The sequence below is a fragment of the Eptesicus fuscus genome, chromosome 4 (assembly GCF_027574615.1).
Source record: "Eptesicus fuscus isolate TK198812 chromosome 4, DD_ASM_mEF_20220401, whole genome shotgun sequence".
Classification (NCBI taxonomy): Eukaryota; Metazoa; Chordata; class Mammalia; order Chiroptera; family Vespertilionidae; genus Eptesicus; species Eptesicus fuscus.
The window spans coordinates 72,887,732-72,905,111 of NC_072476.1; positions in this window are offsets into that span (position 1 = coordinate 72,887,732).

The following is a 17,380-nucleotide window of genomic DNA, read 5'->3' on the forward strand; positions in this document are numbered from 1 at the left end:
GAAATATTTAATTAATATTGGCTTGGAAAGGATCCTAAGTAGTGGCTTGCTTAAGATGCCCACATGTCTCACTCTGGATCTTTGCCCTGTCACACACTCACATTCTCTCCCAGCTTTCATCTGTAAATGGCTAATCCTGCAAGTACAATCTTGCAGCCAATTCACTGGGCTCTGCCACTTTCTACTTATACAACCTTGTTTATATTTCCTAACCTCTGCACATGCCTCAGTCTCCTCCTCTGGTAAAAGCTGATAAGCATAGTACTATCTCACATGGTTAATATACTAAATGCTTGAAAACATGTCAAGTGCTTAGCATTCCTGGGAAAGAGTAATCACTTACAAAATTAAAACACTAATCATTATCATAACTTTGGTGATTATACATGAATTTAATTTTACTTTAGTGTGGCTATTTCAAAAAGCTTTATTGAGGTTTAAGTTATATAAAACAATCTATATGCATTTAAAATGTACAACTTGAGAGGTTTTGACATATATACACAGCTCAGAACCATGACCAAAATCAAGATAGTGAACATATTCATCAACCTGAAAAGTTTCTACATGCTCTTTTGTAACCTCCCTCCCTCAGGCAATGTGGGCATTTGCCCTGACCGGGAATCCACCCTATATCCACCCAACACCAGGTAACCACTATTCTGCTGTCACTATACATTAGTTTGCATTTTTCTAAAATGTTATATAAATGCAACCATATCATATGTAGTCTTTTTTTGGTATGATTTATTTTACTCAGCACTATTACCTATCAATCCATGTTACCATATGGTTCAATATGGTCTATACCTGAGATAATGGTATTGTGACAATATCAGTTTTCTATTTTCTTTTTAAATATGTTTTTATTGATTTTAGAGAGAGAGGAAGGGAATGGGAGAAAGAGAGATAGAAACATGAACTAGGAGGTCATGGTTCAATTCCTGGTCAAGGCATATGCCAGGGGTTGTGGGCTCAATCCCAGTATGGGGCATGCAAGAGGTGGCAGATCAATGATTCTCTCTCATCAATGATGTTTCTATCCCTCTCTCCCTGTCCCTTTCTCTCTCTGAAATAAATAAAAACATTTTTAAAATAGAACCAGTGACCTCTTGGTGCATGGGACGATGCTCAACCAACTGAGCCACACCAGCCGGGCCCTACATCAGTTTTCTGGTTGTGACAATGAAGCATGATTATGTAAGATATTATCATTTTGGGAAGCTAGATAAAAGGTATGCAGGAATTATATTATCATTTTGCAACTTATGAGTTTTAAACTATTTCCAAAAAAAAAGAGCTATTTTTTAGAAGTTAAGCCCAATCTCTACCATATTTTGGGGGACTTATGGTAAGAGCCTGGCCTACTAATGGAATGAAAGAGACAAGAAGTTGAGAATTCAGTACAAATGGGCTAACCTAATCACTATTTTTATAGGAGATATACACATAGAACATATAAATTTCCCAGATTCATGGCAACTAAATATGAACACTTGTCAGAGTTCTGGCCATAAATATATCAGTAGAAGTCTGCTGGTGCCAACTCTTTCCTATCTGCCTGTCCCTGCCTGGACTGTGGACATGATCTGGACATATAAGCAGCCTTTTTGCAACCATGAGGATAAAAACCACAGGCTAAAAATGGTGACACAAAAGTATAGACTATATACCTCTGAACTTGTTTTGTGGCAAAAATGGAGTTATATCCATTTAAACCCCTATAGTTTAGTGAAAGCTGAATGCCCTCTCTCTAAGGAGGAAAATCTATCTTTCTCCTGAAGCAGTGGGGCTCACCAGTGGAGGAACAGGTGTGCCTTGCAAAGCAGGAGGGCTGTCAGCCGGAGAGACCACACTGTGGAGGTGTGACAGAGCATGGACAGTAAGAGGGTGAGGAAGTGGGGCTTACCACATCTGAGGCAGTGCCTCAGGACCTCTCCTACATATCTGAGTATACTTTGGGGAGGATAAATAAAGTAAATGGATCTTGAGCCATCATAATTTGGGTACATTTGAGTAACCTAGTTTCCTTGCTGGCCCCAATATCACCATTGTGGGAACTGCAGGGAGAGACAAAGTAAAAAAAACTCTATTTGGACACCACGCTAAGTCCATCTCAGTAGCTCGTTTCTTCCCTAGATAACAAAGGAAACAAGGTCCTTTTTCCTGGGGCTTCTGACATTAAGAAAGTCTGCAGTCCAGGCTTCATTAAACATCTCTAATCCCCACCCACCATCAGCAACATCTCAATATTTTCCCCCTTGCCTTGAGGGCAAGAGGCTGCTCTGTTACATCTTACTCAGTCTCTTCTCATCGCTTTCTACCAGCTTTGAAAACTTTTATGACATTATTTCAGACTTCATCTATCTATAGGTCTGGGTTTTTTAATGTGCCATGTTTAACGTGTGGGTTCTTCATGCTTTTTGTAACATGCTTTGGTAAATATTCCTATTCTTCCTAACAATCATGTTTTGGACTCTCAGTGACATTCTGGAGCAACACTGTCGTATCAGCCAAGGGTCAGCACATTCCAGCCCTACTGCTGTGTGTTGGTAAACCGTCCTATTGGTTCACTGCTACCCCCGTTGTTTACTCATTGCCTGTGACCGCGACTGCAGCGCTGAGTATTTGCAACAGAGACCCAAAGGCCCCACAAAGCCCAAAATAATTACTATTTGCCCTTTACAGAGAAACATTTGTCAACCGCTGGCATAGGCTATCATGTATTCTGAGTTAATATAAAATGTCAGCATATACAAACTCTAATTTATATTGTTCAGATGCTAAAATCCTTAATTTGCCTGTTTGGTGATTGATTTTTGCCATATTTTCTGTAAAGGAACATTTATTCTCTTATTCAGTACCCTCAATTACTACATAGTATTGTGAAATAAGAACCTGATATTAAAATGTAGCCTATTATTTGCAATATATAGTATGGTCCTCACTCATAAAGTGTAAAATAAATATAAAATATCATTCATGGATTTGTTATGGTATCTTTTCTAAATTATTACTGTTAATATTGGTTTATTTTTAAAGGCACTTTTTGCTTTGACAGGAGAAATCCTCCTAAATTATTTATATAAAATGTATTATCATCTTTTTGGATCAGTGAACTAGATGACAGCTCAATTGGAGGCATTAAAAAACCTTTAGAGAAATCATTTGTGGTTTTGGCAAAAAATATATTGCCTTTTGGAATAAAGATCATGTGATACTGAATAAGAAAACTCTAAGAGAATAAATAATTGTGTGACAGCCACATGCCTGCCCACTGAAATGAGATTTTTTTAATAAGCCAGCAACAGAGGAAAATAAAAGGGAAATGAAAATACATTTTCAATCAATTTAAAATAAAGTTGCAGAATTTAGGAAGCCTGAAAACAGTGCCCCCAAAATTTAACTGTTTCCTTGTTGGGATACGAAAGACCATACTAATGGTATTAGTAGAAATTGGAACAACTGCTGGAAAGCAATTTTGCAATATATATAGTTACAGTCTTAAAAATGTTTGTACCTTTTAAACCAAGTTAGTTACCTATAGGTATGTACCTTCAGGAAATAGCCTGAAATGTGGATGGAGACATGCACTTTGATGTTAACGAAAACATTACTCATCAGCAAAAACAGGTATGAAATTAATTAATTAAATATTTACCATATTTTATAAACTGTGCTGGATATTGGTGATTCAATGAAACAGGCTTTGGTGAGGGAGTAACATTTCAGCTGAGAACCAAAAGATCTGGAAGTTAACCACCCAAGAGAATTAGAGAGAAAATGGGTATATTTGTGGAGCATGGGAGGGGAAGAAGGGAGAGACTGGAGGGGCTGGTGATAGTTCTGATGATGGGGGCAGGGGGTGTCTTATAAGAACATTCCAGACACAAGGATCAGAAATATTTGGAATAAATACCAAACTACAGAGTTAAAGTACAGGCATCCGATATAGTAACACCTGTATATCAGCCTAATCTTTCTTTAAAATACTTGATTTTGATCCCTCCTCCAACTTGGTGAAAATGTAGCATGTAAAGATACGTTCTGTCTTAGATATATCCCTGAAAAAAGGGATGGGCTGTTGTATTTTCTAAAACTATTGAACTGAAACCTCAAAGCATTTTCTGAACTAAATCCACAACAAGAGTTATTTTATTAGCTAAATTTCAGAAGCAAAATGTCTTTTGTTTTTATTTCTTTAAGTGAGTAGCAATACAACAATCAGGACGAAATATGCCTCCTATTCAAATCTATAGCTGCTCACATAAAAACTACCCATCACCACATAGGCGTGAGCAAATTTGAAAGTTATTTTTTACCTCTCAATGCTATTTTAATATTAGACCTCTACATGATTAGTATTAATGCTCTATATAATTGATTCATAATTACATATCTCCAAGACCATAGTGTTGGCCCTAAAATCAAGGTCTCTGATGTCTAGGTCATACAAAAGTACGAAGTGACCCATGTGGCATCACCATGGTGACCATACTGGAAAATTGTTCCTCCAAGGGAGACCTGACAACAGATGGCAGCAGAACCATTAGCAAAACTTCTCTAGAGACAAGTGGAACTGACGGTGCAGTTCCTGAGGACAGATGAAGCCCCACCCAGGCCTTCACCACACTACTGTCTGTGTCCATCTAATCCTCTATTTTTAATACTTTTTTTTCAGTTGGTTCTTTTGGGTTTTCAAAATATATAAGGATATAATCTTGAAGTAATAATTTAGCAGTTCTAGGATGCATCTTTATCTTATTTTAAATTTACTGGGAAAGTTTCTAGTCTCTCACCATTAAGCAGGAATTTTTGTGGTTTCTATTACTATGTATTTCACTAAGAGTTTCTTTTCCTAATCAGAAGGAAACACTGAATTTTATAAAGCCCCAAGGAGATGACAGGAGCTGGTCTTGTCAGGCTTTTATGAGTTCCAAGATATTATCCCCTGGGTCTCTGCATTTCTCCAAAAAGAAACTCACTACCAGGTAACGGTATCAGCTATTGGAAATAGAGATGCTCTAATAGTTAAATGTTACCACATTTCTGTCCTTTGAATCCTTATTACTTGTTGTAAAATGTGTAAGTGCTTAGCCCAGAGAGCTTTTACCACAACGAAGGACTGTTTGCTAAAGGCCTGCCTTTATTCCTCATTTGTTTTTTCTATTCCCTAACCCAACACTGGAATAACCAAGGATGAGCTTGTCAGTTCCAAGCAGTAAATGGACTGGGGGCCACAAAGAAATGGAATCCATGTTACCTAGAATATGCAATGAGCGGGTGGCAAACAGCAGGTAGACCAGGGAGCTTGGTGGTGTTGACTGAGTTAAGTTCAGCCTTTGTCAAAGAAAAATAGCCTCCATGAATTACAAACTGAAAATTAGACAATCGGCTGCCCTCAGCCCAGTGTAGAGCGACCTGACAGATAAAAGAGATATGATAGCACAGATGGTGCTCCTCTAGGTTTCTGGGTGTGGTAGCCATGAGAATGCACTGCTTCGGTCTCCTGCTGGCAGAAACAGAATGGACTGACAGCCCCAGCTGCAGCCCTCTGGGTCCATCACCATATCTGCAAGGAGGCCATGCTTCCCCGAGGCTGCCCTAAGGCTTGACAGTGCATGGTGGGGGTACTAGTGCAGTCCATCCTGAAGAACGGAAAACTTCTCCAAGAGGAGACGTGGGCTGGAGAACTCCCCATTGAGATGGCTGACACATTCTTAGAACTGCACTGCAGTCTCAAGCTCTTCCTGCCAAATCCTTCTTCCTTCCCCCTCTCCTTCACAGGTAGCAGATTTGCATCGCAGTCTGCAGTTCTCCCTTTTATCTTTCTCTCTCTCCCTTTCATCTTTCACAGGCATTTTCCTCAATAAATCCCCTGCATGTCTAAGCCTATCTTGGTGACTGCTTCTCCCAGAAATCAAATGATACAGAGAATTTACATGAAATAGTCAACATTTGAATACTGACATTAACTCCCTCAAAGTCTCTTTTTGTACATAATCGTATTTGATTCATGTAGCTATTTGTAAGGTTTTCTTGAGATTTTTCATGAGTATAGAAGTTCTTCCTCCTTAAATAATAATACTCTACAATTATCTATGATCACACACTGCAATTAAGAATAAACTGTATTTTTTAAAAGTTGTATCATTCATTCATCCATTCAACAAATATTGAATCACTTCTATGATCCTACTGACAAAGATTCTTTGCTTGGCCAATCTTTAGTAAGGCTCCTAAACCTTCTGTGCATGTCCCTGTAAAATCAAGTTTTTACAAGAACCTTGCTGTTTAGCATGAACCTCCCACCCTCAATATCTGCTCACCCTTGATATCTGATCACATTGCTCATCCTCCACCATCCATTGGGGCGATATCTGATCACCCTGGCCTGTCTTCAGTAAGAATCCTGTTAGATAGGTATGGGAACCATTCCAGGTCCCCAGATAGTCAAGGCAGGTGAGAGCACAAAGGCCTTGTTATCAATACACCAGAATGACCAAAGGCCGCTCTGGGCATGTGCCTAAATGGAATGTTCAAGGACTCTGAGCCTGAGAATCCTAATCAGTCCAAGATACCATGAGCAGGTGCAAGGACACAAGGTGCACTGCCCTTCTGCAGCAAATATGATTGATGTCACTGTTGGCACGAAGCCTTCTTTGTCTAAATAGTATAAAAGTAGGTTACTGACCAGCTAGTTAGCTGGGCTAGAGTGAGAAGAAGTCTGCTGGAGTATGGAGAGAGAGCAGCTAGGATGAAGTGTGTGAAGAAGTCTGCTAGAGAGAGCAGCTGGGCAAGAGAGACAGGAGAAGCTGTTGAGCTGGAGAGCTCAGGTACCACTACGATGTGAGGTGGTGAATCTAGGAGGCAGCATGTGGCTGCTCAGATAATAGCTGTGGGTACAGAGACTGATGCTGCTTTATGGGAAATATATATGTTCACCAGCCTGTGTCCGGCTGCCTGCCTGTATGGACTTGTCTGATGGCTATATGGCCACTGGCTTCTGCAATAAAGACTCATTCTTTTATACCCACAACCTCTCATGGCTTCTCCGTCTAAGACCCAAGGTCCAGCCCCAGGCAGAGGGGCTCAGACCCAACACCTGTTACTAGTGAGCAGAGGATAAAGGAGGAACTTGGACTAAGTTCCCAACAGTTAGTACAGTGGGCAGCGTTCAAGCAGGAACCAGCCCTGGCATAGTCGGATAGGAGAATTTAGAAGAATACATGGACTCACAGCCAGTCAGACCAGCAGAGCTGTGCAGATCTCTTGCTGCTGGCTCTGACTATAGGGTTAGCCAGAATCCCACCTCTACCCCTGATATTTCCCCTCAGTGATTTTTCATCCACTGACCCCAACCCTGTGCCTTGGTTATAAATTCTTGCTTGCCTATGCTATATTGAATCCAATCTCCCTCCCCACTGCAAAATTCTATCAAAGTGGTCCCTATACCTATCACAATAGTACTGAATAAAGTCTGTCTTACCATCCACACTAATAAAAGATAAATATGCAAATTGACCATACCTCCGTGACACCCACCAGCCAATTAGGAGTGAGTATGCAAATTAACCCAACAAAGATGGTAGGTTAATTTGCATTCACAGGTGCGGAGTGAAACCTGAAGGCTCCAGCCCGAGCGAAGACTGAAGACTGAAGACTGAAGATGACTAAAGACTGAAGAGGCTTGGCTTCTCTGCTGCGGCTGGAGCGGAGAAGCCTCAAGGCTTGGCTTCTTCGCTGAAGCCAGAGCAAAGGCCTGGGTCCCGGGTGCCAGAGGAAAACCGGTGCTGGCAGCCAGGGGAAGGAAAGCCTATTGCACGAATCTTCGTGCAACAGGCCTCTAGTCTGTAATAAGAGTCATGAATTTTGTTTTTCTTTAACACCATTTCTGTGCTGGACTCTCTTGGGAATACAGCAGTGGGCAAGACAGAGTCAGCTAGTACCTGCCCTAATGGGTTTCACTGTAAAAAAAAATCAATTTTTAAAATAATAATTGTGGTAAGAGATACATAGGAAAAGATCAAGATATTATGGTATTATAAGGCTAGGGAGATGCTGGGGAACCTATCTTTGGTAAGTGGCTTAGAGAAGGCTTCCCTAAGCCCTAACGCTGAGGCCTCATTTAGAAGGACAAGTGGACATCATCTGGTTAAGGGTGGTTGAGTTAGTATTGCGGACATATTGGTGCCACTCTATGTATAGGGAAGGGAAAAAAGCCCCTAGTTGGGAAGCATCTAAGAGCACTCAGAGAACTGGATAAAGACCAGTGTATTTTTTTTCTTTATTGATTAAGGTATTACATATGTGTCCTTATCGCCCCATTGCCTCCTCCACACCCCGCCCCCACTCATGCCCTCAACCCCCTGGTGTCTGTGTCCATTGGTTAGGCTTATATTCATGCATAGGACCAGTGCATTTTGGAAGCAGAGAGCAAACGAGAGGGAAGCACCAGATGAGGCTTAGACTATATACAGAAGAGGCTAGGGAGGCAGACAGAGGCTGTGTCACTCAGTGCTTCTTGGTCAGAGGAGTTTCAGAGATTTTGCTTATGTATCCTTCCAGAATAATTGTCAAATTATTCTGGATTGAGTTATTACTAATACTATATAGTTTATCAAAAGAAAAATATAAATATAGAGTATACATACTCTGAATTATTATAAAGTGTTTATTAACATACAGCTCATTTTCAAAATTTAAAAGAACCTACAGAAATGAATAATATTTTGTCAATGCATGTTTTATTTTTATTAGCTTTTTTTTTTATTTCAGAGAGAGGAAAGGAGAGGGAGAGAGAGAAACATAAATGATGAGAGAGAATCATTGATTGGCTGCCTCCCACACATCCCTACTGGGTATTGAGCCACAACCCGGGCCATGGGACTACAAACCAGGCACTAGGAATCGAACCCTGACCTCCTGGCTAATGGATCAATGTTCAACCACTGACCCACACTGGCCAGGATGTCAATGCCTGTTTTCAAACTGATGACCATTCATGTCCAGGCACTGCTGGTAACGCGAAGCAATGGAATCGCAAACATCAAGAATGATATTGTTCAGTATTTTTGTGCCCTCAATTGGTTGACTATTGCCGGTTTTGTATCATAAACTTTATCTATTATGTATTCCTATAAAAACAACCTAGTGATACTTTTCTTTGTTCAAAGCTTAGTCTGGCTTCACCCATTATTTCAAATCAGTTGAACCTGAAAAGGAGTTAAAATTGAGTTATCAGTTGGTAAAGTGTGCAAACATTTTTTGGGACAACTTATATATGTGAATTTTAATATTATTTTTTTTTTATTTTTTTTTTTTAATTTCTTTATTGATTAAGGTGTCACATATTTGTCCTCATCCCCCCATTCCCATCCCACCCCTCTCCCCACGCATGCCCCAATCCCCTGTTGAACTTAACCGTTGGATAGGCTTATATGCATGCATACAGGTCCTTTGGTTGAACTCTCCCCCTCCCCCCCACCCTCCCCCTGCCCTCCCCTATCCTCCCTCTGAGGCCCGATAGTCCGATCGATGCCTCCTTGCTTCTGGTTCTGTTCTTGTTCCTCAGTCTATGTTGTTCATCATTTCCCCTAGATGAGCGAGATCATATGTCACTAGATATATACTAATAAGAACTGAATGTGAGACGAGCAATAATAGTTATGCTGACAGGCAAATGAATCAATCTGTAGCGAGCTTCCCCCTGGACCAACAGTTCTTTTGAGACCCAATTTCAATGTCCAGTAGTTCCTTATGTGTACATGTCAGCACTGACCCCTCAGCTCTGGATGGTGGACAAATGGTGGTAATGGAGGTCCGACTCCCTCTGGTTTGGTCTCGGCCGAACCCAGGGGCACGGCGTCACCCGGACTAAGGGGCACGTGGCCTCACCCATACCCAAGGGGCGCGTGGTCTCACCCGGGCCTGGGACCCAGCCTCACCCGGATGGATCCAGGGGCGCACGGCCTCACCCGGACCCAGGATCTGGCTTCACCCGTACCCAGGGACGCTTGGCCTCTCCCAGACCCAGGGGCACGTGGCCTCACCCGGGCCTAGGTGCACGAGGCCTCATCCGGATCCAGGGACACATGGTCTCACCCGGACCCAGGGACGCTTGGCCTCTCCCAGACCCAGGGCCACTTGGGCTCACCCGGGCCTAGGTGCACGAGGCCTCACCCGGATCCAGGGACACATGGTCTCACCCGGACCGAGGGACGCTTGGCCTCTCCCAGACCCAGGGCCACTTGGGCTCACCCGGGCCTAGGTGCACGAGGCCTCATCCGGACCCAGGGACGCTTGGCCTCTCCCTGACCCAGGGCCACTTGGGCTCACCCGGGCCTAGGTGCACGCGGCCTCACCCGGATCCAGGGACACATGGTCTCACCCGGACCCAGGGACGCTTGGCCTCTCCCAGACCCAGGGCCACTTGGGCTCACCCGGGCCTAGGTGCACGAGGCCTCACCCGGATCCAGGGACACATGGTCTCACCCGGACCCAGGGAAGCTTGGCCTCTCCCAGACCCAGGGCCACTTGGGCTCACCCGGGCCTAGGTGCACGAGGCCTCACCCGGATCCAGGGACACATGGTCTCACCCAGACCCAGGAACGTTTGGCCACTCCCAGACCCAGGGCCACTTGGGCTCACCCGGGCCTAGGTGCACGAGGCCTCACCCGGATCCAGGGACACATGGTCTCACCCGGACCCAGGGATGCTTGGCCTCTCCCAGACCCAGGGCCACTTGGGCTCACCCGGGTCTAGGTGCACGAGGCCTCACCCGGATCCTGGGACACATGGTCTCACCCGGACCCAGGGATGCTTGGCCTCTCCCAGACCCAGGGCCACTTGGGCTCACCCGGGCCTAGGTGCACGAGGCCTCACCCGGATCCTGGGACACATGGTCTCACCCGGACCCAGGGTCGCTTGGCCTCTCCCTGACCCAGGGCCACTTGGGCTCACCCGGGCCTAGGTGCACGCGGCCTCACCCGGATCCAGGGACACATGGTCTCACCCGGACCCAGGGATGCTTGGCCTCTCCCAGACCCAGGGCCACTTGGGCTCACCCGGGCCTAGGTGCACGAGGCCTCACCCGGATCCATAAAAGGAAAAAATGGAAATTCTTTTGTCAATAAAATGGATGAGGATTATAAATTTTTTTCATTTTTTTGTGGATGAATATTACTTATTGCTATAATAAGACTGGGTTCAGCATCAATTCTAATGTGTTATTTTTGTGAGCTCTGAGAATCTCTATTAATATATGAATAGATGAAATTGGAGCAAATTTTGTTATGAAACTATGTCATTCAATTCGTTGAACTATTTCTACTTTACATGCCAAACCCACCCAGTGCCACATGGTCAAATATTATTTTTGTGGCCCATCAGCTGACAACTCATGTAGCTCCTCCTCAATTTTATTGAAAGCACTGAAATGGAAATCACCCTGAATTTTGAAGAGATTTATTACTCATCATTAGAAACATCAATTTTTCAATTTGGGGGAAATATATCAAAAGACTTTTCTAAAACTAATCAAATCATTCTTAATTATACCTTTTACTTTTTCATTTAGTGTCATTTCCTTTACCACAATATGTTCACAACAAGTTGAGAAAACTAAGACACTGTTAATTATATTCAATATTGTTAACATATTTTTAATAAATTGAGCTAAATCTGCAGCTTGCATGTTTTTTATAAAGGTACTAACAGCCCAGCTGGCATGACTCAGTGGTTGAGGGTCATCAACCCAGGAACCAGGAGGTCAGGGTTCAATTCCCCATCAGAGCACATGCCCAGGTTGGGAGCTCCATCCCCATGCAGGGGGCATGCAGGAGGCACCCAATCAATAATTGTCTCTCATCACTGATGTTTCTATTTCTCTATCCCTCTCCCTTCCTCCTCTCTAAAAATCAATAAAAAATATATTTTAAAAATAATGATAAAAAATAAAAAGGTACTAACAAAGGTATATTGAAAATACTCATTCTATATCCTAATTAGCAAAGTTATTCTTCATTGTCACACCAATAACCAATCAGAATCCTGACTCCATTTTTCATTTCAACTAACCCTACCTTCTGAATTCTAATTATAAATACATATGTAGACAAGGAATGGAGCTCTGCTTGAGTTTTTCATCTGGATATGTGGACAACCTCTGCTCTAGGAGCAAATATGGCTTTTGGCATGATTCCTATTAATGTTTAAAAAAGAATTCTATTCATGGCTCTATGCAAGTTTAAGGACATTTTTTGGAAACTTATAGAAATAGGGATTTGCAATAACGTATTTTTATAATTATTATCATTAACAGTAATTAATGATTAAACTGTTTATGTTCTATTAGAATCATTTAATGATTAGGCTGATGGCATAATTACAAAATACGATCAAGTAAAAAGTCTTAGATCCAATATTTTTATGGTGGGAAAGGAAAATGGATGAGAGTCAACTGGAGTAACCCCATCAGCTGCATGAAAACTGCTGCAATGGATCCTTGTAAGGTGTCAAGAGCAGGGAGAGTTTTCATAGCCCCAGTCAAAATTAATTCACTCACAAAATCGAACTGATTTTCACATGACACAGTGTCAGCATTGTGTACAAAAGAAGCCACGGTCCATGTCTTAGCAGAATTTATATTTTTACTGACAAAACAATACATAGTCTTACCCATGTGAAATTTAAAAGCCAAAAAAATGGTATAGAATATAGTTCTTCAAAAGACACAACGGTTAACTGTGAACTGGTGTAGTTAGAACAGGTTTCAAGGACCTTGAAAGATAGGTTAAATGGAAGACCAGGATCCTAGGCAGAGGGAATAATATAAGAAAAGACTTGGAGGTGATTCCCAGATCAGTGAAGAAACCCCCAGGCCGGCACAGTGACACTGAATTGGAGAACAATGTAAGAAAAAGCTCCGATTATAAAGAGCCTGAAATGAATCCAGAAAGACTAGGGCTTGATTTTATAAGCAACAGAGAGCCACAGGAGCTTATTGTATACAGAAGAGATGCAAAATATCTTATGTTCTACAAATGGGAAAGTGTAAGAGGAGAGATTGGAGAGTACTAAGAACATATTGCAATAAGCCAAGTCTCAGGTGGACAATGGAGCCAAAAGGGCAATAAACTTAGACTTGACTTCCGGTCCCAGCTTTTTACTAACTGGTTTAATGATCTTGGACAAGACACTTAATCTCTGGACCTTTTTTTTTCCACTCCAAGGATCCCCTGAGGTTCAATAAAGCATCTTTGAAGGTGAAGCAAGCCAGCAAGAATGGACCGGTTAGAGGCCTGTGACCTTCCCTTCTACCTTTGCTTGAACCAAATCAGGTTTAGTAGTAGTTGTGTTGCTGTTGCTGTTGTCATCGTCATAGTAGTAGTAGGACTTCTAGGTATCATATGGAAAAAACTTTCTGCTACTTAAAAGGTTTTGAAAAAACTGGACTATCGGAGCCTCCTCCAAATAAACAAAATTCTGAGATTCAATGGAGGAGAGCACTTTTACAAGAGAAGACTTTGTAGGAGTTTGTAACTGATTGCACAGAGAAGGAAAGAGTGAAAGATCTCAAAGAAGACTGAATGACTAGAAGACATGAAACAATAATGATCAGAAGGAGCAGGAGCTAGCTCCTGAAAGAACAGGCTGAGTTTTCCCTAGGTTGAGGGATAAACTAGAATGAAAGTACGTATTTTCTCTACATTGTTTCCTAACACTTTCAAAGTAGATCTTAAAAATATAATCTGCAACATCCAAAACAGAGAATAATTATAGTTCAAAAATTACCTAAAATATTATATATGATGCATTTTATCATTTATTAGAAATGGAATAAATACAATCTCTAAATAATGCATATTTAGCAAAAATGATTTTGCTTCAGTGATATAGATATTTGCAGTAAATCTTTGGGACTAAATTATTAGATTGAATTTTTTTGTTTCCAACATGTAAACCAAACCACAATCTCAACAAGTATTTTTCTCTTAAGGTACTTCCTTCAACATAAAAAGAAAAATTAATTTGACATATTACCTTTTGAAATGTTACCTTTGCCCTGAATTATTCATGCTAAATTAAGGATGGTATATTCAAGAATGCTTTGAACAAGCAAAACTATAATCCTTCCATATATAAAATCAGCATATATTTAAATTTCTTATACAATTACAGTATCAAATGTACCCAGGAGCAAAAGCTACAGGGAACAGAGTGTAATGGATCGTGGTGACTGTTTTAGAACAGCTTGAACTTCCTTATAGCCTACAAGAAGGCTATGTGCTCTGAATTTAAAAGTACTGAAAATGGATTTTACTGCAAGTTAACAGTTTCGGGCAAATATGCTTTTTTATAGCTTACAACTATAGAAGGACTCTCAAGTGAAATGATTCATGCCAATGAGACGATGTTATTCCCTATGTCCTTCCATTTTGTGTATTTCTTCTTACAAAGCACACACATAATCACACACAGAATCGTTTCTAAACTGTGACACATTTTGTTCCAACTGCTTGCCACTAATGCAACCAATTACACTTTTCTATCATTTACTGGTGCTATGGTTCTTCTCTTGGAAATGGAATTATTACACCTACAGTAAATCAATTGGATTTTAATGTTTTGAGATGAGAGGACAAAGAGTGAGTTTTTGATTCATTGTCTCCATCTTCTATATGTACTACACTTACGTTTGAAATAACTGTACTATGCACAGAAAGGAGGAGAGAAGAGAAATGTAACACAATTCCATTCTATTCTAGCTCTTAATATCCTCAAAGTATATATTACCCTTGTCTTATCTCCTTGGAAGTAATTTTCATTGACCACAGGGCTACTTTTGTTCAGATTTTCAAACTATGCTCAGTTTCAGTGGCCTCCTAAGGAACAGAAGGCTCCCACTTCCTGAAAAAGCATGTCCCTTCAGTGTGACTGAGATAATAACCTTCCATTCCCCATTGAGGGATTACAAGCAAATGTATTTGGGAAGACTAATGACCAAAGACATCTGACATTGGTAATGCTGTTCTGTCACTAAGGGACCCCAACCCTAACTCCTCCCTAGGAGCCCGGCATGTGCAAATAGAATCTTTCATCAGGAGAGAATGCCTTTGCTAAATGACTCTTCGGTTGCTTGAGAATCATGACAAAGAGAGATTTGCTTGAGGATCATGACAGTAGTACATTGCTTTAGGAAAACAACAGAAAACTCTCTTCATTAGAGATGCAAATTAAAACCACAATGAGGTATCACCTCACACCTGTCAGAATGGCTACCATCAATAACTCAACAAATATGTGCTGTGAGGATGTGGGGAAAAGAGAACCCTAGTGCACTGCTGGTGGGAATGCAGATTGGTGCAGCCACAGTGGAAAACAATATGGAGTTTCATCAAAAAATTAAAAATGGCTGCCAAAACCGGTTTGGCTCAGTGGATAGAGCGTCGGTCTGCGGACTGAAAGGTCCCAGGTTTGATTCTGGTCAAGGGCATGTACATTGGTTGCGGGCACATCCCTGGTAGGGGGTGTGCAGGAGGCAGCTGGTCGATGTTTCTCTCTCATCAATGTTTCTAGCTCTCTGTCCCTCTCCCTTCCTCTCTGTAAAAAATCAATTAAAAAAAAATTAAAAATGGAACTGCCTTTTGACCCAGAGATCCCACTTCTGGTACTATATCCTAAGAATACCAAAACACCAATTCAAAAGAACATATGCACCCCTATGTTCATTGAAGCATTATTTATAACTAGAGGCCCAGCACGCAATTAAAATCACGCGAGGAGGCACCCCGTGGGAGGCTGGGATCCACGCCTGACTCACGCAGCACCAACTGCTGCAGGAATCAGGCCAGACCAGCGCCACAGAGGGTCGGTACTCACAGTATTGCCCGGCCCCCCCCCCCCCCCCGCCTGTGTCCGCTCTGGGCCACCCGAGCCACCGAGCCGACTCGGGCAGGCGCCCCTGCCTCTGTCTCCGTCTCCACTCTGGGCCTCACCTGTGTGCACGACCTCCTCCTGTCTGGTCGTGACCCGTTATGGAGTCCTGGCCTAATTTGCATATTACCTCTTTATAGATAGATAGATAGATAGATAGATAGATAGATAGCCAAGATATGAAAACAGCCCAAGTGCCCATCAATAGATGAATGGATGAAAAAGCTATGGTACATTTATACTATGAAATACTATGCAGCTGTGTAAAGAAATCTTACCTTTTGCAACAGCATGAATGGACCTGGAGATTATTATGCTAAGTGAAATAAGCCAGTCAGAGAAAGACAAATACCATATGATCATACTTATATGTGGAATGTAATGAACAAAATAAACTGACAAACAAAATAGAAACAGAGGCATGAATACATGGAACAGACTGACAGCTCTCAGAGGCAAGGAGGGAGAAGAGGACTGGATGAAAGGAGGTGAAGGGATTAGCCAAGGAACATATATGCATAACCCACAGACAACAGTGTGGTGATGGCCAGAGGGAAGAGGGGGGCAGGGGCTGGGTGGAAGCTGGCAAAGGAGGTGGGGGTGAGGGGAAGGGGGACATCTGTAACAGTATCAACAATAAAAATAAAGAAAAACAAATAAATAAATAAGAAAACTCTCTTCATTAATTTCATTTCTCCTAATCCAGGTCCTCCCAAGCAGAACCCTCACACTCTCTCTCTCTTTTTTTCCTGTTTTGTGACTCTCCAAACTATTGCTGATAGAATCGAGCAAGGATTTAATGGTGCAAAACATGCAAGGTGAGCCTCTCTGCAGTGTACCCACTCATAATGAGAGCGGTTCCCCATGACTCAGAATGAGTCAGATGGAGAGGAAAAAATAACAGCACAAAACTGCAGCTTAAGAAATAAATGGCAACCTGTGACCGGAGAAAGAAGGCTGCACTGCTGATTACTGTTACCCAAGAGTTAGTAGTCCGACCTGCTGCATTCTTCAAAGAACAGGCAGAGAGCCCTAACTGGTTTTGCTCAGTGAATAGAGCATTGGCCTGCTGACTGAAGGGTCCCAGGTTTGATTCTGATCAGGGGCACATGTCTGGTTGTGGGCTCATCCCCAGTGGGGGGCATGCAGGAGGCAGCTGATGGATGATTCTCTCTCGTCCTTGATGTTTCTATCTCTCTCTTCCTCTCCCTTCCTCTCTGAAATCAATTAAAAAAAAAAAAAAAAAAGAACAGGCACAATGTAGAGCAGGTTTTTCTTCCAAAGGAAAGAAAAACATTCTGTTGTTTAAACATACTCTGGCAAAATAAATCACTTATCTGTTCTCTCAAGCTACTTTTGATTCAAAACCAGAGGTAAATGTCAAAATGCATTTACTTTTTTTATTGTCCCAAGTTTCTGCCTTTTGTATGGCAGCTTTACAAAT